Here is a 19,182-nt window from a genome sequence, read left to right as displayed (position 1 = left end):
TAGTCATTTACAGTCAAAAGAGAAAACCTTAAAATATGACCATTTCTGACCATCTGGAGAAAGTTTGACAGGTCCGGGTTCATCGTTTTTCATCAAAAATGTTTTTTTTTCAAATGTTGAAAAAATGAATCAAAATGTCAAATGGATTGTGCCTCATTTTGAATAACCACTTTTTGAAGCCACACAGTGACCAAAATTGCCATTTTAACAGACTTTTCCTCCTACTCAGAAGCTTCTATTTCGACCAATTTCTGTCAGAAAAATGACTCTAAACACCTTCATTTTAGTTCCAAACATGATAATTCACATTTAATAGTCATTTACAGTCAAAAAAGAAAACAATAAAAAATGACTATTTCTGACTATGTGGAGAAAGTTCGGCAGGTCTGAGGTCATCATTTTTCATCAAAAAAAATATTTTTTCAAATGGTGAAAAAATGATTCAAAATGTCAAATGGATTGTGCCTCATGTTGAATAACCACTTTTTAAAGTCACACAGTGACCAAAATTGCCGTTTTAACAGACTTTTCCTCCTTCTCAGAAGCTTCTATTTCGACCAATTTCTGGCAGAAAAATGACTCTAAACACACTTATTTTAGTTCCAAAAGCGATAATTCACATTTAATAGTAGTTTATAGTCAAAAGAGAAAACAATAAAAAATGAACATTTCTGACTATGTGGAGAAAGTTCGACAGGTCCGGGATCATCGTTTTCATCAAAAAAACTTAGTTTTTCAAATGTTGAAAAACTGATGCAAAATATCAAAAGGATTGTGCCTCATGTTGAATAACCACTTTTTAAAGCCCCACAGTGACCAAAATTGCAATTTTTACAGACTTTTCCTCCTACTCAGAAGCTTTAATTTCGATCAATTTCTGGAAGAAAAATGACTCTAAACACTCTTATTTTAGTTCCAAAAGTGATAATTCATATTTAATAGTCATTTACAGTCAAAAGAGAAAACATTAAAATATGACCATTTCTGACCATCTGGAGAAAGCTTGACAGGTCCAGGTTCATCGTTTTTCATCAAAACATTTTTTTTTTCAAATGTTTAAAAAATGATTCAAAATTTCAAAAGGATTGTGCCTTATGTTGAATAACCACTTTTTAAAGCCACACAGTGACCAAAATTGCCATTTTGACAGACTTTTCCTCCTTCTCAGAAGCTTCTATTTCGACCAATTTCTGGCAGAAAAATGACTCTAAACACACTTATTTTAGTTCCAAAAGCGATAATTCACATTTAATAGTAGTTTATAGTCAAAAGAGAAAACAATTAAAAATGAACATTTCTGACTATGTGGAGAAAGTTCGACAGGTCCAGGATCATCGTTTTCATCAAAAAAACTTATTTTTTCAAATGTTGAAAAAATGATGCAAAATATCAAAAGGATTGTGCCTCATGTTGAATAACCACTTGTTAAAGCCCCAAAGTGACCAAAAATTGCAATTTTTACAGACTTTTCCTCCTACTCTGAAGCTTCTATTTTGATGAATTTCTGGCAGAAAAATGACTCTAAACACTCTTATTTTAGTTCCAAAAGTGATAATTCATATTTAATAGTCATTTACAGTCAAAATAGAAAAGAATAAAAAATGACCATTTTTGACTATGTGGAGAAAGTTCGACAGGTCTGCGGCCATCGTTTTTCATCAAAAAAATTATTTTTTCAAATGTTGTAAAAACGATGCAAGATATCAAAAGGATTGTGCCTCATGTTGAATAACCACTTTTTAAAGCCCCACAGTGACCAAAATTGCCATTTTTACAGACTTTTCCTCCTACTCAGAAGCTTCTATTTCGATCAATTTCTGGCAGAAAAATGACTCTGAACACTCTTATTTTAGTTCCAAAAGTGATAATTCATATTCAATAGTTATTTACAGTCAAAAGAGAAAACATTAAAATATGACCATTTCTGACCATCTGGAGAAAGTTTGACAGGTCCAGGTTCATCGTTTTTCATCAAAACATTTTTTTTTCAAATGTTGAAAAAATAATTCAAAATTTCAAAAGGATTGTGCCTTATGTTGAATAACCACTTTTTAAAGCCACACAGTGACCAAAATTGCCATTTTAACAGACTTTTCCTCCTACTCAGAAGCTTCTATTTCGACCAATTTCTGGAAGAAAAATGAGTCTCAACACCTTCATTTTAGTTCCAAACATGATAATTCACATTTAATAGTCATTTACAGTCAAAAAAGAAAACAATAAAAAATGACCATTTCTGACTATGTGGAGAAAGTTCGACAGGTCTGTGGTCATCGTTTTTCATCAAAAAAATTATTTTTTCAAATGGTGAAAAAATGATTCAAAATGTCAAATGGATTGTGCCTCATGTTGAATAACCACTTTTTAAAGTCACACAGTGACCAAAATTGCCATTTTAACAGACTTTAGCTTCTATTTTGAGGAATTTCTGGCAGAAAAATTACTCTAAACACTCTTATTTTAGTTCCAAAAGCGATAATTCACATTTAATAGTCGTTTATAGTCAAAAGAGAAAACAATAAAAAATGACCATTTCTGACTATGTGGAGAAAGTTCGACAGGTCCGGATTCATTGTTTTCATCAAAAAAACTTATTTTTTCAAATGTTGAAAAAATTATGCAAAATATCAAAAGGATTGTGCCTCATGTTGAATAACCACTTTTTAAAGCCCCACAGTGACCAAAATTGCAATTTTTACAGACTTTTCGTCCTACTCAGAGCTTCAATTTCGATCAATTTCTGGCAGAAAAATGACTCTAATTACTCTTATTTTAGTTCCAAAAGTGATAATTCATATTTAATAGTCATTTACAGTCAAAAGAGAAAACCTTAAAATATGACCATTTCTGACCATCTGGAGAAAGTTTGACAGGTCCGGGTTCATCGTTTTTCATCAAAACATTTTTTTTTTCGAATGTTGAAAAAATTAATCAAAATGTCAAATGGATTGTGCCTCATTTTGAATAACCACTTTTTGAAGCCACACAGTGACCAAAATTGCCATTTTAACAGACTTTTCCTCCTACTCAGAAGATTCTATTTCGACCAATTTCTGTCAGAAAAATGACTCTAAACACCTTCATTTTAGTTCCAAACATGATAATTCACATTTAATAGTCATTTACAGTCAAAAAAGAAAACAATAAAAAATGACTATTTCTGACTATGTGGAGAAAGTTCGACAGGTCTGATGAGGTCATCATTTTTCATCAAAAAAAATATTTTTTCAAATGGTGAAAAAATGATTCAAAATGTCAAATGGATTGTGCCTCATGTTGAATAACCACTTTTTAAAGTCACACAGTGACCAAAATTGCCATTTTAACAGACTTTTCCTCCTTCTCAGAAGACCAATTTCTGGCAGAAAAATGACTCTAAACACACTTATTTTAGTTCCAAAAGCGATAATTCACATTTAATAGTAGTTTATAGTCAAAAGAGAAAACAATAAAAAATGAACATTTTTGACTATGTGGAGAAAGTTCGACAGGTCCGGGATCATCGTTTTCATCAAAAAAACTTATTTTTTCAAATGTTGAAAAAATGATGCAAAATATCAAAAGGATTGTGCCTCATGTTGAATAACCACTTTTTAAAGCCCCACAGTGACCAAAATTGCAATTTTTACAGACTTTTCCTCCTTCTCAGAAGCTTCTATTTCGACCAATTTCTGACAGAAAAATGACTCTAAACACACTTATTTTAGTTCCAAAAGCGATAATTCACATTTAATAGTAGTTTATAGTCAAAAGAGAAAACAATAAAAAATGAACATTTCTGACTATGTGGAGAAAGTTCGACAGGTCCGGGATCATCGTTTTCATCAAAAAAACTTATTTTTTCAAATTTTGAAAAAATGATGCAAAATATCAAAAGGATTGTGCCTCATGTTGAATAACCACTTTTTAAAGTCACACAGTGACCAAAATTGCCATTTTAACAGACTTTTCCTCCTACTCAGAAGCTTCTATTTCGACCAATTTCTGTCAGAAAAATGACTCTAAACACCTTCATATTAGTTCCAAACATGATAATTCACATTTAATAGTCATTTACAGTCAAAAAAGAAAACAATAAAAAATGACTATTTCTGACTATGTGGAGAAAGTTCGACAGGTCTGAGGTCATCATTTTTCATCAAAAAAAATATTTTTTCAAATGGTGAAAAAATGATTCAAAATGTCAAATGGATTGTGCCTCATGTTGAATAACCACTTTTTAAAGTCACACAGTGACCAAAATTGCCATTTTAACAGACTTTTCCTCCTTCTCAGAAGCTTCTATTTCGACCAATTTCTGGCAGAAAAATGACTCTAAACACACTTATTTTAGTTCCAAAAGCGATAATTCACATTTCATAGTAGTTTATAGTCAAAAGAGAAAACAATAAAAAATTAACATTTCTGACTATGTGGAGAAAGTTCGACAGGTCCGGGATCATCGTTTTCATCAAAAAAACTTAGGGGTATATTATCAAGGGGTTTATCTCCGCTTTTTTGGCTTTAAAAGCCAAGAAAGCAGAGATAAAATTATCTCCCTTATTACCAAGCTGTCGCTAACACCAGTTAGTGACAGCTAATAGGAGATAGCGACCATCTTGGGCCCCGCTTTGCATGTCAGTGATATTTATCACTAATGACATGCAAAGTGGGCGTGCCAAGATGTTAGCGACTGGAAACAGTCGCTAACATCGCTATCTCCTATTACCAACTTTTGGAGATATTCGCGCTAAGCGCGAATATCTCCAAAAGCTAACACCTGCCCTGAGCAGTTCTTCACCATGTTATCCAATGGGAGGTGGATAACATGGCTAAGAGCATTTGCTCGATAATGCATGAATATCGCTGACTTTTCAGCGATATTCATGCATTGCGGCCGTTTTTTATCGCATTTGCGATAAACCTTGCTAATAGCAAGGTTTATATGCGATAAAAATCGCCGATGTGCGGCGATAATTTTTGTCTCTAAACAAGTTAGAGACAAAAATTATCGCTAGTTGTTGGTAATATACCCCTAATTTTTTCAAATGTTGAAAAACTGATGCAAAATATCAAAAGAATGGTGCCTCATGTTGAATAACCACTTTTTAAAGCCCCACAGTGACCAAAATTGCAATTTTTACAGACTTTTCCTCCTGCTCAGAGCTTCAATTTCGATCAATTTCTGGCAGAAAAATGACTCTAATTACTCTTATTTTAGTTCCAAAAGTGATAATTCACATTTAATAGTCATTTACAGTCAAAAGAGAAAACATTAAAATATGACCATTTCTGACCATCTGGAGAAAGTTTGACAGGTCCGGGTTCATCGTTTTTCATCAAAACATTTTTTTTTTCGAATGTTGATAAAATGAATCAAAATGTCAAATGGATTGTGCCTCATTTTGAATAACCACTTTTTGAAGCCACACAGTGACCAAAATTGCCATTTTAACAGACTTTTCCTCCTACTCAGAAGCTTCTATTTCGACCAATTTCTGTCAGAAAAATGACTCTAAACACCTTCATTTTAGTTCCAAACATGATAATTCACATTTAATAGTCATTTACAGTCAAAAAAGAAAACAATAAAAAATGACTATTTCTGACTATGTGGAGAAAGTTCGACAGGTCTGAGGTCATCATTTTGCATCAAAAAAAATATTTTTTCAAATGGTGAAAAAATTATTCAAAATGTCAAATGGATTGTGCCTCATGTTGAATAACCACTTTTTAAAGTCACACAGTGACCAAAATTGCCATTTTAACAGACTTTTCCTCCTTCTCAGAAGCTTCTATTTTGACCAATTTCTGTCAGAAAAATGACTCTAAACACCTTCATTTTAGTTCCAAACATGATAATTCACATTTAATAGTATTTACAGTCAAAAAAGAAAACAATAAAAAATAACCATTTCTGACTATGTGGAGAAAGTTCGACAGGTCTGAGGTCATCATTTTTCATCAAAAAAAATATTTTTTCAAATGGTGAAAAAATGATTCAAAATGTCAAATGGATTGTGCCTCATGTTGAATAACCACTTTTTAAAGTCACACAGTGACCAAAATTGCCATTTTAACAGACTTTTCCTCCTTCTCAGAAGCTTCTATTTCGACCAATTTCTGGCAGAAAAATGACTCTGAACACTCTTATTTTAGTTCCAAAAGTGAAAATTCATATTTAATAGTCATTTACAGTCAAAAAAGAAAAGAATAAAAAATGACCATTTCTGACTATGTGGAGAAAGTTCGACAGGTCTGTGGCCATCGTTTTTCATCAAAAAAAATATTTTTTCAAATGTTGAAAAAACGATGCAAAATATCAAAAGGATTGTGCCTCATGTTGAATAACCACTTTTTAAAGCCCCACAGTGACCAAAATTGCCATTTTTACAGACTTTTCCTCCTACTCAGAAGCTTCTATTTCGACCAATTTCTGGCAGAAAAATGACTCTAAACACACTTATTTTAGTTCCAAAAGCGATAATTCACATTTAATAGTCGTTTATAGTCAAAAGAGAAAACAATAACAAATGACCATTTCTGACTATGTGGAGAAAGTTCGACAGGTCCGGAGTCATCATTTTCATCAAAAAAACTTATTTTTTCAAATGTTGAAAAAATTATGCAAAATATCAAAAGGATTGTGCCTCATGTTGAATAACCACTTTTTAAAGCCCCACAGTGACCAAAATTGCAATTTTTACAGACTTTTCCTCCTACTCAGAGCTTCAATTTCGATCAATTTCTGGCAGAAAAATGACTCTAATTACTCTTATTTTAGTTCCAAAAGTGATAATTCATATTTAATAGTCATTTACAGTCAAAAGAGAAAACATTAAAATATGACCATTTCTGACCATCTGGAGAAAGTTTGACAGGTCCGGGTTCATCGTTTTTCATCAAAACATTTTTTTTTCGAATGTTGAAAAAATGAATCAAAATGTCAAATGGATTGTGCCTCATTTTGAATAACCACTTTTTGTAGCCACACAGTGACCAAAATTGCCATTTTAACAGACTTTTCCTCCTACTCAGAAGCTTCTATTTCGACCAATTTCTGTCAGAAAAATGACTCTAAACACACTTATTTTAGTTCCAAAAGCGATAATTCACATTTAATAGTAGTTTATAGTCAAAAGAGAAAACAATAAAAAATGAACATTTCTGACTATGTGGAGAAAGTTCGACAGGTCCGGGATCATCGTTTTCATCAAAAAAACTTAGTTTTTCAAATGTTGAAAAACTGATGCAAAATATCAAAAGGATTGTGCCTCATGTTGAATAACCACTTTTTAAAGCCCCACAGTGACCAAAATTGCAATTTTTACAGACTTTTCCTCCTACTCAGAAGCTTCTATTTCGACCAATTTCTGGAAGAAAAATGAGTCTCAACACCTTCATTTTAGTTCCAAACATGATAATTCACATTTAATAGTCATTTACAGTCAAAAAAGAAAACAATAAAAAATGACCATTTCTGACTATGTGGAGAAAGTTCGACAGGTCTGTGGTCATCGTTTTTCATCAAAAAAAGTATTTTTTCAAATGGTGAAAAAATTATTCAAAATGTCAAATGGATTGTGCCTCATGTTGAATAACCACTTTTTAAAGTCACACAGTGACCAAAATTGCCATTTTAACAGACTTTAGCTTCTATTTTGATGAATTTCTGGCAGAAAAATGACTCTAAACACTCTTATTTTAGTTCCAAAAGCGATAATTCACATTTAATAGTCGTTTATAGTCAAAAGAGAAAACAATAAAAAATGACCATTTCTGACTATGTGGAGAAAGTTCGACAGGTCCGGATTCATCGTTTTCATCAAAAAAACTTATTTTTTCAAATGTTGAAAAAATGATGCAAAATATCAAAAGGATTGTGCCTCATGTTGAATAACCACTTTTTAAAGCCCCACAGTGACCAAAATTGCAATTTTTACAGACTTTTCCTCCTACTCAGAGCTTCAATTTAGATCAATTTCTGGCAGAAAAATGACTCTAATTACTCTTATTTTAGTTCCAAAAGTGATAATTCGTATTTAATAGTCATTTACAGTCAAAAGAGAAAACCTTAAAATATGACCATTTCTGACCATCTGGAGAAAGTTTGACAGGTCCGGGTTCATCGTTTTTCATCAAAACATTTTTTTTTTTCGAATGTTGAAAAAATGAATCAAAATGTCAAATGGATTGTGCCTCATTTTGAATAACCACTTTTTGAAGCCACACAGTGACCAAAATTGCCATTTTAACAGACTTTTCCTCCTACTCAGAAGCTTCTATTTCGACCAATTTCTGTCAGAAAATGACTCTAAACACCTTCATTTTAGTTCCAAACATGATAATTCACATTTAATAGTCATTTACAGTCAAAAAAGAAAACAATAAAAAATGACTATTTCTGACTATGTGGAGAAAGTTCGACAGGTCTGAGGTCATCATTTTTCATCAAAAAAAATATTTTTTCAAATGGTGAAAAAATGATTCAAAATGTCAAATGGATTGTGCCTCATGTTGAATAACCACTTTTTAAAGTCACACAGTGACCAAAATTGCCATTTTAACAGACTTTTCCTCCTTCTCAGAAGCTTCTATTTCGACCAATTTCTGGCAGAAAAATGACTCTAAACACACTTATTTTAGTTCCAAAAGCGATAATTCACATTTCATAGTAGTTTATAGTCAAAAGAGAAAACAATAAAAAATGAACATTTCTGACTATGTGGAGAAAGTTCGACAGGTCCGGGATCATCGTTTTCATCAAAAAAACTTATTTTTTCAAATGTTGAAAAACTGATGCAAAATATCAAAAGAATTGTGCCTCATGTTGAATAACCACTTTTTAAAGCCCCACAGTGACCAAAATTGCAATTTTTACAGACTTTTCCTCCTACTCAGAAGCTTTAATTTCGATCAATTTCTGGCAGAAAAATGACTCTAAACACTCTTATTTTAGTTCCAAAAGTGATAATTCATATTTAATAGTCATTTACAGTCAAAAGAGAAAACCTTAAAAAATGACCATTTCTGACCATCTGGAGAAAGTTTGACAGGTCCAGGTTCATCGTTTTTCATCAAAACATTTTTTTTTTTCGAATGTTGAAAAAGTGAATCAAAATGTCAAATGGATTGTGCCTCATTTTGAATAACCACTTTTTAAAGCCACACAGTGACCAAAATTGCCGTTTTAACAGACTTTTCCTCCTTCTCAGAAGCTTCTATTTCGACCAATTTCTGGCAGAAAAATGACTCTAAACACACTTATTTTAGTTCCAAAAGCGATAATTCACATTTAATAGTAGTTTATAGTCAAAAGAGAAAACAATAAAAAATGAACATTTCTGACTATGTGGAGAAAGTTCGACAGGTCCGGGATCATCGTTTTCATCAAAAAAACTTAGTTTTTCAAATGTTGAAAAACTGATGCAAAATATCAAAAGGATTGTGCCTCATGTTGAATAACCACTTTTTAAAGCCCCACAGTGACCAAAATTGCAATTTTTACAGACTTTTCCTCCTACTCAGAAGCTTCTATTTCGACCAATTTCTGGAAGAAAAATGAGTCTCAACACCTTCATTTTAGTTCCAAACATGATAATTCACATTTAATAGTCATTTACAGTCAAAAAAGAAAACAATAAAAAATGACCATTTCTGACTATGTGGAGAAAGTTCGACAGGTCTGTGGTCATCGTTTTTCATCAAAAAAAGTATTTTTTCAAATGGTGAAAAAATTATTCAAAATGTCAAATGGATTGTGCCTCATGTTGAATAACCACTTTTTAAAGTCACACAGTGACCAAAATTGCCATTTTAACAGACTTTAGCTTCTATTTTGATGAATTTCTGGCAGAAAAATGACTCTAAACACTCTTATTTTAGTTCCAAAAGCGATAATTCACATTTAATAGTCGTTTATAGTCAAAAGAGAAAACAATAAAAAATGACCATTTCTGACTATGTGGAGAAAGTTCGACAGGTCCGGATTCATCGTTTTCATCAAAAAAACTTATTTTTTCAAATGTTGAAAAAATGATGCAAAATATCAAAAGGATTGTGCCTCATGTTGAATAACCACTTTTTAAAGCCCCACAGTGACCAAAATTGCAATTTTTACAGACTTTTCCTCCTACTCAGAGCTTCAATTTAGATCAATTTCTGGCAGAAAAATGACTCTAATTACTCTTATTTTAGTTCCAAAAGTGATAATTCGTATTTAATAGTCATTTACAGTCAAAAGAGAAAACCTTAAAATATGACCATTTCTGACCATCTGGAGAAAGTTTGACAGGTCCGGGTTCATCGTTTTTCATCAAAACATTTTTTTTTTTCGAATGTTGAAAAAATGAATCAAAATGTCAAATGGATTGTGCCTCATTTTGAATAACCACTTTTTGAAGCCACACAGTGACCAAAATTGCCATTTTAACAGACTTTTCCTCCTACTCAGAAGCTTCTATTTCGACCAATTTCTGTCAGAAAATGACTCTAAACACCCTCATTTTAGTTCCAAACATGATAATTCACATTTAATAGTCATTTACAGTCAAAAAAGAAAACAATAAAAAATGACTATTTCTGACTATGTGGAGAAAGTTCGACAGGTCTGAGGTCATCATTTTTCATCAAAAAAAATATTTTTTCAAATGGTGAAAAAATGATTCAAAATGTCAAATGGATTGTGCCTCATGTTGAATAACCACTTTTTAAAGTCACACAGTGACCAAAATTGCCATTTTAACAGACTTTTCCTCCTTCTCAGAAGCTTCTATTTCGACCAATTTCTGGCAGAAAAATGACTCTAAACACACTTATTTTAGTTCCAAAAGCGATAATTCACATTTCATAGTAGTTTATAGTCAAAAGAGAAAACAATAAAAAATGAACATTTCTGACTATGTGGAGAAAGTTCGACAGGTCCGGGATCATCGTTTTCATCAAAAAAACTTATTTTTTCAAATGTTGAAAAACTGATGCAAAATATCAAAAGAATTGTGCCTCATGTTGAATAACCACTTTTTAAAGCCCCACAGTGACCAAAATTGCAATTTTTACAGACTTTTCCTCCTACTCAGAAGCTTTAATTTCGATCAATTTCTGGCAGAAAAATGACTCTAAACACTCTTATTTTAGTTCCAAAAGTGATAATTCATATTTAATAGTCATTTACAGTCAAAAGAGAAAACCTTAAAAAATGACCATTTCTGACCATCTGGAGAAAGTTTGACAGGTCCAGGTTCATCGTTTTTCATCAAAACATTTTTTTTTTTCGAATGTTGAAAAAATGAATCAAAATGTCAAATGGATTGTGCCTCATTTTGAATAACCACTTTTTAAAGCCACACAGTGACCAAAATTGCCATTTTAACAGACTTTTCCTCCTACTCAGAAGCTTCTATTTCGACCAATTTCTGTCAGAAAAATGACTCTAAACACCTTCATTTTAGTTCCAAACATGATAATTCACATTTAATAGTCATTTACAGTCAAAAAAGAAAACAATAAAAAATGACTATTTCTGACTATGTGGAGAAAGTTCGACAGGTCTGAGGTCATCATTTTTCATCAAAAAAATTATTTTTTCAAATGGTGAAAAAATGATTCAAAATGTCAAATGGATTGTGCCTCATGTTGAATAACCACTTTTTAAAGCCCCACAGTGACCAAAATTGCCGTTTTAACAGACTTTTCCTCCTTCTCAGAAGCTTCTATTTCGACCAATTTCTGGCAGAAAAATGACTCTAAACACACTTATTTTAATTCCAAAAGCGATAATTCACATTTAATAGTAGTTTATAGTCAAAAGAGAAAACAATAAAAAATGAACATTTCTGACTATGTGGAGAAAGTTCGACAGGTCCGGGATCATCGTTTTCATCAAAAAAACTTATTTTTTCAAATGTTGAAAAACTGATGCAAAATATCAAAAGAATGGTGCCTCATGTTGAATAACCACTTTTTAAAGTCACACAGTGACCAAAATTGCCATTTTAACAGACTTTTCCTCCTGCTCAGAGCTTCAATTTCGATCAATTTCTGGCAGAAAAATGACTCTAATTACTCTTATTTTAGTTCCAAAAGTGATAATTCACATTTAATAGTCATTTACAGTCAAAAGAGAAAACATTAAAATATGACCATTTCTGACCATCTGGAGAAAGTTTGACAGGTCCGGGTTCATCGTTTTTCATCAAAACATTTTTTTTTTCGAATGTTGATAAAATGAATCAAAATGTCAAATGGATTGTGCCTCATTTTGAATAACCACTTTTTGAAGCCACACAGTGACCAAAATTGCCATTTTAACAGACTTTTCCTCCTACTCAGAAGCTTCTATTTCGACCAATTTCTGTCAGAAAAATGACTCTAAACACCTTCATTTTAGTTCCAAACATGATAATTCACATTTAATAGTCATTTACAGTCAAAAAAGAAAACAATAAAAAATGACTATTTCTGACTATGTGGAGAAAGTTTGACAGGTCTGAGGTCATCATTTTGCATCAAAAAAAATATTTTTTGAAATGGTGAAAAAATTATTCAAAATGTCAAATGGATTGTGCCTCATGTTGAATAACCACTTTTTAAAGTCACACAGTGACCAAAATTGCCATTTTAACAGACTTTTCCTCCTTCTCAGAAGCTTCTATTTCGACCAATTTCTGTCAGAAAAATTACTCTAAACACCTTCATTTTAGTTCCAAACATGATAATTCACATTTAATAGTATTTACAGTCAAAAAAGAAAACAATAAAAAATAACAATTTCTGACTATGTGGAGAAAGTTCGACAGGTCTGAGGTCATCATTTTTCATCAAAAAAAATATTTTTTCAAATGGTGAAAAAATGATTCAAAATGTCAAATGGATTGTGCCTCATGTTGAATAACCACTTTTTAAAGTCACACAGTGACCAAAATTGCCATTTTAACAGACTTTTCCTCCTTCTCAGAAGCTTCTATTTCGACCAATTTCTGGCAGAAAAATGACTCTGAACACTCTTATTTTAGTTCCAAAAGTGATAATTCATATTTAATAGTCATTTACAGTCAAAAAAGAAAAGAATAAAAAATGACCATTTCTGACTATGTGGAGAAAGTTCGACAGGTCTGTGGCCATCGTTTTTCATCAAAAAAATTATTTTTTCAAATGTTGAAAAAACGATGCAAAATATCAAAAGGATTGTGCCTCATGTTGAATAACCACTTTTTAAAGCCCCACAGTGACCAAAATTGCCATTTTTACAGACTTTTCCTCCTACTCAGAAGCTTCTATTTCGACCAATTTCTGGCAGAAAAATGACTCTAAACACACTTATTTTAGTTCCAAAAGCGATAATTCACATTTAATAGTCGTTTATAGTCAAAAGAGAAAACAATAACAAATGACCATTTCTGACTATGTGGAGAAAGTTCGACAGGTCCAGAGTCATCATTTTCATCAAAAAAACTTATTTTTTCAAATGTTGAAAAAATGATGCAAAATATCAAAAGGATTGTGCCTCATGTTGAATAACCACTTTTTAAAGCCCCACAGTGACCAAAATTGCAATTTTTTACAGACTTTTCCTCCTACTCAGAGCTTCAATTTCGATCAATTTCTGGCAGAAAAATGACTCTAATTACTCTTATTTTAGTTCCAAAAGTGATAATTCATATTTAATAGTCATTTACAGTCAAAAGAGAAAACATTAAAATATGACCATTTCTGACCATCTGGAGAAAGTTTGACAGGTCCGGGTTCATCGTTTTTCATCAAAACATTTTTTTTTCGAATGTTGAAAAAATGAATCAAAATGTCAAATGGATTGTGCCTCATTTTGAATAACCACTTTTTGTAGCCACATAGTGACCAAAATTGCCATTTTAACAGACTTTTCCTCCTACTCAGAAGCTTCTATTTCGACCAATTTCTTTCAGAAAAATTACTCTAAACACCTTCATTTTAGTTCCAAACATGATAATTCACATTTAATAGTCATTTACAGTCAAAAAAGAAAACAATAAAAAATGACTATTTCTGACTATGTGGAGAAAGTTCGACAGGTCTGAGGTCATCATTTTTCATCAAAAAAAATATTTTTTCAAATGGTGAAAAAATGATTCAAAATGTCAAATGGATTGTGCCTCATGTTGAATAACCACTTTTTAAAGTCACACAGTGACCAAAATTGCCGTTTTAACAGACTTTTCCTCCTTATCAGAAGCTTCTATTTCGACCAATTTCTGGCAGAAAAATGACTCTAAACACACTTATTTTAGTTCCAAAAGCGATAATTCACATTTAATAGTAGTTTATAGTCAAAAGAGAAAACAATAAAAAATGAACATTTCTGACTATGTGGAGAAAGTTCGACAGGTCCGGGATCATCGTTTTCATCAAAAAAACTTAGGGGTATATTACCAACAACTAGCGATAATTTTTGTCTCTAACTTGTTTAGAGACAAAAATTATCGCCGCACATCGGCGATTTTTATCGCAGGTAAACCTTGCTATTAGCAAGGTTTATCGCAAATGCGATAAAAAACGGCCGCAATGCATGAATATCGCTGAAAAGTCAGCGATATTCATGCATTATCGAGCAAATGCTCTTAGCCATGTTATCCACCTCCCATTGGATAACATGGTGAAGAACTGCTCAGGGCAGGTGTTAGCTTTTGGAGATATTCGCGCTTAGCGCGAATATCTCCAAAAGTTGGTAATAGGAGATAGCGATGTTAGCGACTGTTTCCAGTCGCTAACATCTTGGCACGCCCACTTTGCATGTCATTAGTGATAAATATCACTGACATGCAAAGCGGGGCCCAAGATGGTCGCTATCTCCTATTAGCTGTCACTAACTGGTGTTAGGGACAGCTTGGTAATAGGGAGATAATTGTATCTCCGCTTTCTTGGCTTTTAAAGCCAAAAAAGCGGAGATAAACCCCTTGATAATATACCCCTTAGTTTTTCAAATGTTGAAAAACTGATGCAAAATATCAAAAGGATTGTGCCTCATGTTGAATAACCACTTTTTAAAGCCCCACAGTGACCAAAATTGCAATTTTTTCAGACTTTTCCTCCTACTCAGAAGCTTCTATTTCGACCAATTTCTGGAAGAAAAATGAGTCTCAACACCTTCATTTTAGTTCCAAACATGATAATTCACATTTAATAGTCATTTACAGTCAAAAAAGAAAACAATAAAAAATGACCATTTCTGACTATGTGGAGAAAGTTCGACAGGTCTGTGGTCATCGTTTTTCATCAAAAAAATTATTTTTTCAAATGGTGAAAAAATTATTCAAAATGTCAAATGGATTGTGCCTCATGTTGAATAACCACTTTTTAAAGTCACACAGTGACCAAAATTGCCATTTTAACAGACTTTAGCTTCTATTTTGATGAATTTCTGGCAGAAAAATGACTCTAAACACTCTTATTTTAGTTCCAAAAGCGATAAGTCACATTTAATAGTCGTTTATAGTCAAAAGAGAAAACAAAAAAAAATGACCATTTCTGACTATGTGGAGAAAGTTCGACAGGTCCGGATTCATCGTTTTCATCAAAAAAACTTATTTTTTCAAATGTTGAAAAAATGATGCAAAATATCAAAAGGATTGTGCCTCATGTTGAATAACCACTTTTTAAAGCCCCACAGTGACCAAAATTGCAATTTTTACAGACTTTTCCTCCTACTCAGAGCTTCAATTTCGATCAATTTCTGGCAGAAAAATGACTCTAATTACTCTTATTTTAGTTCCAAAAGTGATAATTCATATTTAATAGTCATTTACAGTCAAAAGAGAAAACCTTAAAATATGACCATTTCTGACCATCTGGAGAAAGTTTGACAGGTCCGGGTTCATCGTTTTTCATCAAAACATTTTTTTTTTTCAAATGTTGAAAAAATGAATCAAAATGTCAAATGGATTGTGCCTCATTTTGAATAACCACTTTTTGAAGCCACACAGTGACCAAAATTGCCATTTTAACAGACTTTTCCTCCTACTCAGAAGCTTCTATTTCGACCAATTTCTGTCAGAAAAATGACTCTAAACACCTACATTTTAGTTCCAAACATGATAATTCACATTTAATAGTCATTTACAGTCAAAAAAGAAAACAATAAAAAATGACTATTTCTGACTATGTGGAGAAAGTTCGACAGGTCTGAGGTCATCATTTTTCATCAAAAAAAATATTTTTTCAAATGGTGAAAAAATGATTCAAAATGTCAAATGGATTGTGCCTCATGTTGAATAACCACTTTTTAAAGTCACACAGTGACCAAAATTGCCATTTTAACAGACTTTTCCTCCTTCTCAGAAGCTTCTATTTCGACCAATTTCTGGCAGAAAAATGACTCTAAACACACTTATTTTAGTTCCAAAAGCGATAATTCACATTTCATAGTAGTTTATAGTCAAAAGAGAAAACAATAAAAAATGAACATTTCTGACTATGTGGAGAAAGTTCGACAGGTCCGGGATCATCGTTTTCATCAAAAAAACTTATTTTTTCAAATGTTGAAAAACTGATGCAAAATATCAAAAGAATTGTGCCTCATGTTGAATAACCACTTTTTAAAGCCCCACAGTGACCAAAATTGCAATTTTTACAGACTTTTCCTCCTACTCAGAAGCTTTAATTTCGATCAATTTCTGGCAGAAAAATGACTCTAAACACTCTTATTTTAGTTCCAAAAGTGATAATTCATATTTAATAGTCATTTACAGTCAAAAGAGAAAACATTAAAAAATGACCATTTCTGACCATCTGGAGAAAGTTTGACAGGTCCAGGTTCATCGTTTTTCATCAAAACATTTTTTTTTTCGAATGTTGAAAAAATGAATCAAAATGTCAAATGGATTGTGCCTCATTTTGAATAACCACTTTTTGAAGCCACACAGTGACCAAAATTGCCATTTTAACAGACTTTTCCTCCTACTCAGAAGCTACCAATTTCTGTCAGAAAAATGACTCTAAACACCTTCATTTTAGTTCCAAACATGATAATTCACATTTAATAGTCATTTACAGTCAAAAAAGAAAACAATAAAAAATGACCATTTCTGACTATGTGGAGAAAGTTCGACAGGTCTGTGGCCATCGTTTTTCATCAAAAAAATTATTTTTTCAAATGTTGTAAAAACGATGCAAAATATCAAAAGGATTGTGCCTCATGTTGAATAACCACTTTTTAAAGCCCCACAGTGACCAAAATTGCCATTTTTACAGACTTTTCCTCCTACTCAGAAGCTTCTATTTCGATCAATTTCTGGCAGAAAAATGACTCTGAACACTCTTATTTTAGTTCCAAAAGTGATAATTCATATTTAATAGTTATTTACAGTCAAAAGAGAAAACATTAAAATATGACCATTTCTGACCATCTGGAGAAAGTTTGACAGGTCCAGGTTCATCGTTTTTCATCAAAACATTTTTTTTTCAAATGTTGAAAAAATGATTCAAAATTTTAAAAGGATTGTGCCTTATGTTGAATAACCACTTTTTAAAGTCACACAGTGACCAAAATTGCCATTTTAACAGACTTTTCCTCCTTCTCAGAAGCTTCTATTTCAACCAATTTCTGGCAGAAAAATGACTCTAAACACACTTATTTTAGTTCCAAAAGCGATAATTCACATTTAATAGTCGTTTATAGTCAAAAGAGAAAACAATAAAAAATGACCATTTCTGACTATGTGGAGAAAGTTCGACAGGTCCGGATTCATCGTTTTCATCAAAAAAATTATTTTTTGAAATGTTGAAAAAATGATGCAAAATATCAAAAGGATTGTGCCTCATGTTAAATAACCACTTTTTAAAGCCCCACAGTGACCAAAATTGCAATTTTTACAGACTTTTCCTCATGCTCAGAGCTTCAATTTCGATCAATTTCTGGCAGAAAAATGACTCTAATTACTCTTATTTTAGTTCCAAAAGTGATAATTCACATTTAATAGTCATTTACAGTCAAAAGAGAAAACATTAAAATATGACCATTTCTGACCATCTGGAGAAAGTTTGACAGGTCCGGGTTCATCGTTTTTCATCAAAACATTTTTTTTTCGAATGTTGAAAAAATGAATCAAAATGTCAAATGGATTGTGCCTCATTTTGAATAACCACTTTTTGAAGCCACACAGTGACCAAAATTGCCATTTTAACAGACTTTTCCTCCTACTCAGAAGCTTCTATTTCGACCAATTTCTGTCAGAAAAATGACTCTAAACACCTTCATTTTAGTTCCAAACATGATAATTCACATGTAATAGTCATTTACAGTCAAAAAAGAAAACAATAAAAAATGACTATTTCTGACTATGTGGAGAAAGTTCGACAGGTCTGAGGTCATCATTTTGCATCAAAAAAAATATTTTTTCAAATGGTGAAAAAATTATTCAAAATGTCAAATGGATTGTGCCTCATGTTGAATAACCACTTTTTAAAGTCACACAGTGACCAAAATTGCCATTTTAACAGACTTTTCCTCCTTCTCAGAAGCTTCTATTTCGACCAATTTCTGTCAGAAAAATGACTCTAAACACCTTCATTTTAGTTCCAAACATGATAATTCACATTTAATAGTATTTACAGTCAAAAAGGAAAACAATAAAAAATAACCATTTCTGACTATGTGGAGAAAGTTCGACAGGTCTGAGGTCATCATTTTTCATCAAAAAATTTTTTTTTTCAAATGGTGAAAAAATGATTCAAAATGTCAAATGGATTGTGCCTCATGTTGAATAACCACTTTTTAAAGTCACACAGTGACCACAATTGCCATTTTAACAGACTTTTCCTCCTTCTCAGAAGCTTCTCTGGCAGAAAAATGACTCTAAACACACTTATTTTAGTTCCAAAAGCGATAATTCACATTTAATAGTAGTTTATAGTCAAAAGAGAAAACAATTAAAAATGAACATTTCTGACTATGTGGAGAAAGTTCGACAGGTCCAGGATCATCGTTTTCATCAAAAAAACTTATTTTTTCAAATGTTGAAAAAATGATGCAAAATATCAAAAGGATTGTGCCTCATGTTGAATAACCACTTGTTAAAGCCCCAAAGTGACCAAAAATTGCAATTTTTACAGACTTTTCCTCCTACTCTGAAGCTTCTATTTTGATGAATTTCTGGCAAAAAAATGACTCTAAACACTCTTATTTTAGTTCCAAAAGTGATAATTCATATTTAATAGTCATTTACAGTCAAA

The sequence above is a fragment of the Lissotriton helveticus genome, chromosome 9 (genome assembly GCF_964261635.1).
Source record: "Lissotriton helveticus chromosome 9, aLisHel1.1, whole genome shotgun sequence".
Classification (NCBI taxonomy): domain Eukaryota; kingdom Metazoa; phylum Chordata; class Amphibia; order Caudata; family Salamandridae; genus Lissotriton; species Lissotriton helveticus.
The sequence above is the reverse complement of the archived record's forward strand: the minus strand, read 5'-3'. Positions refer to the sequence as shown.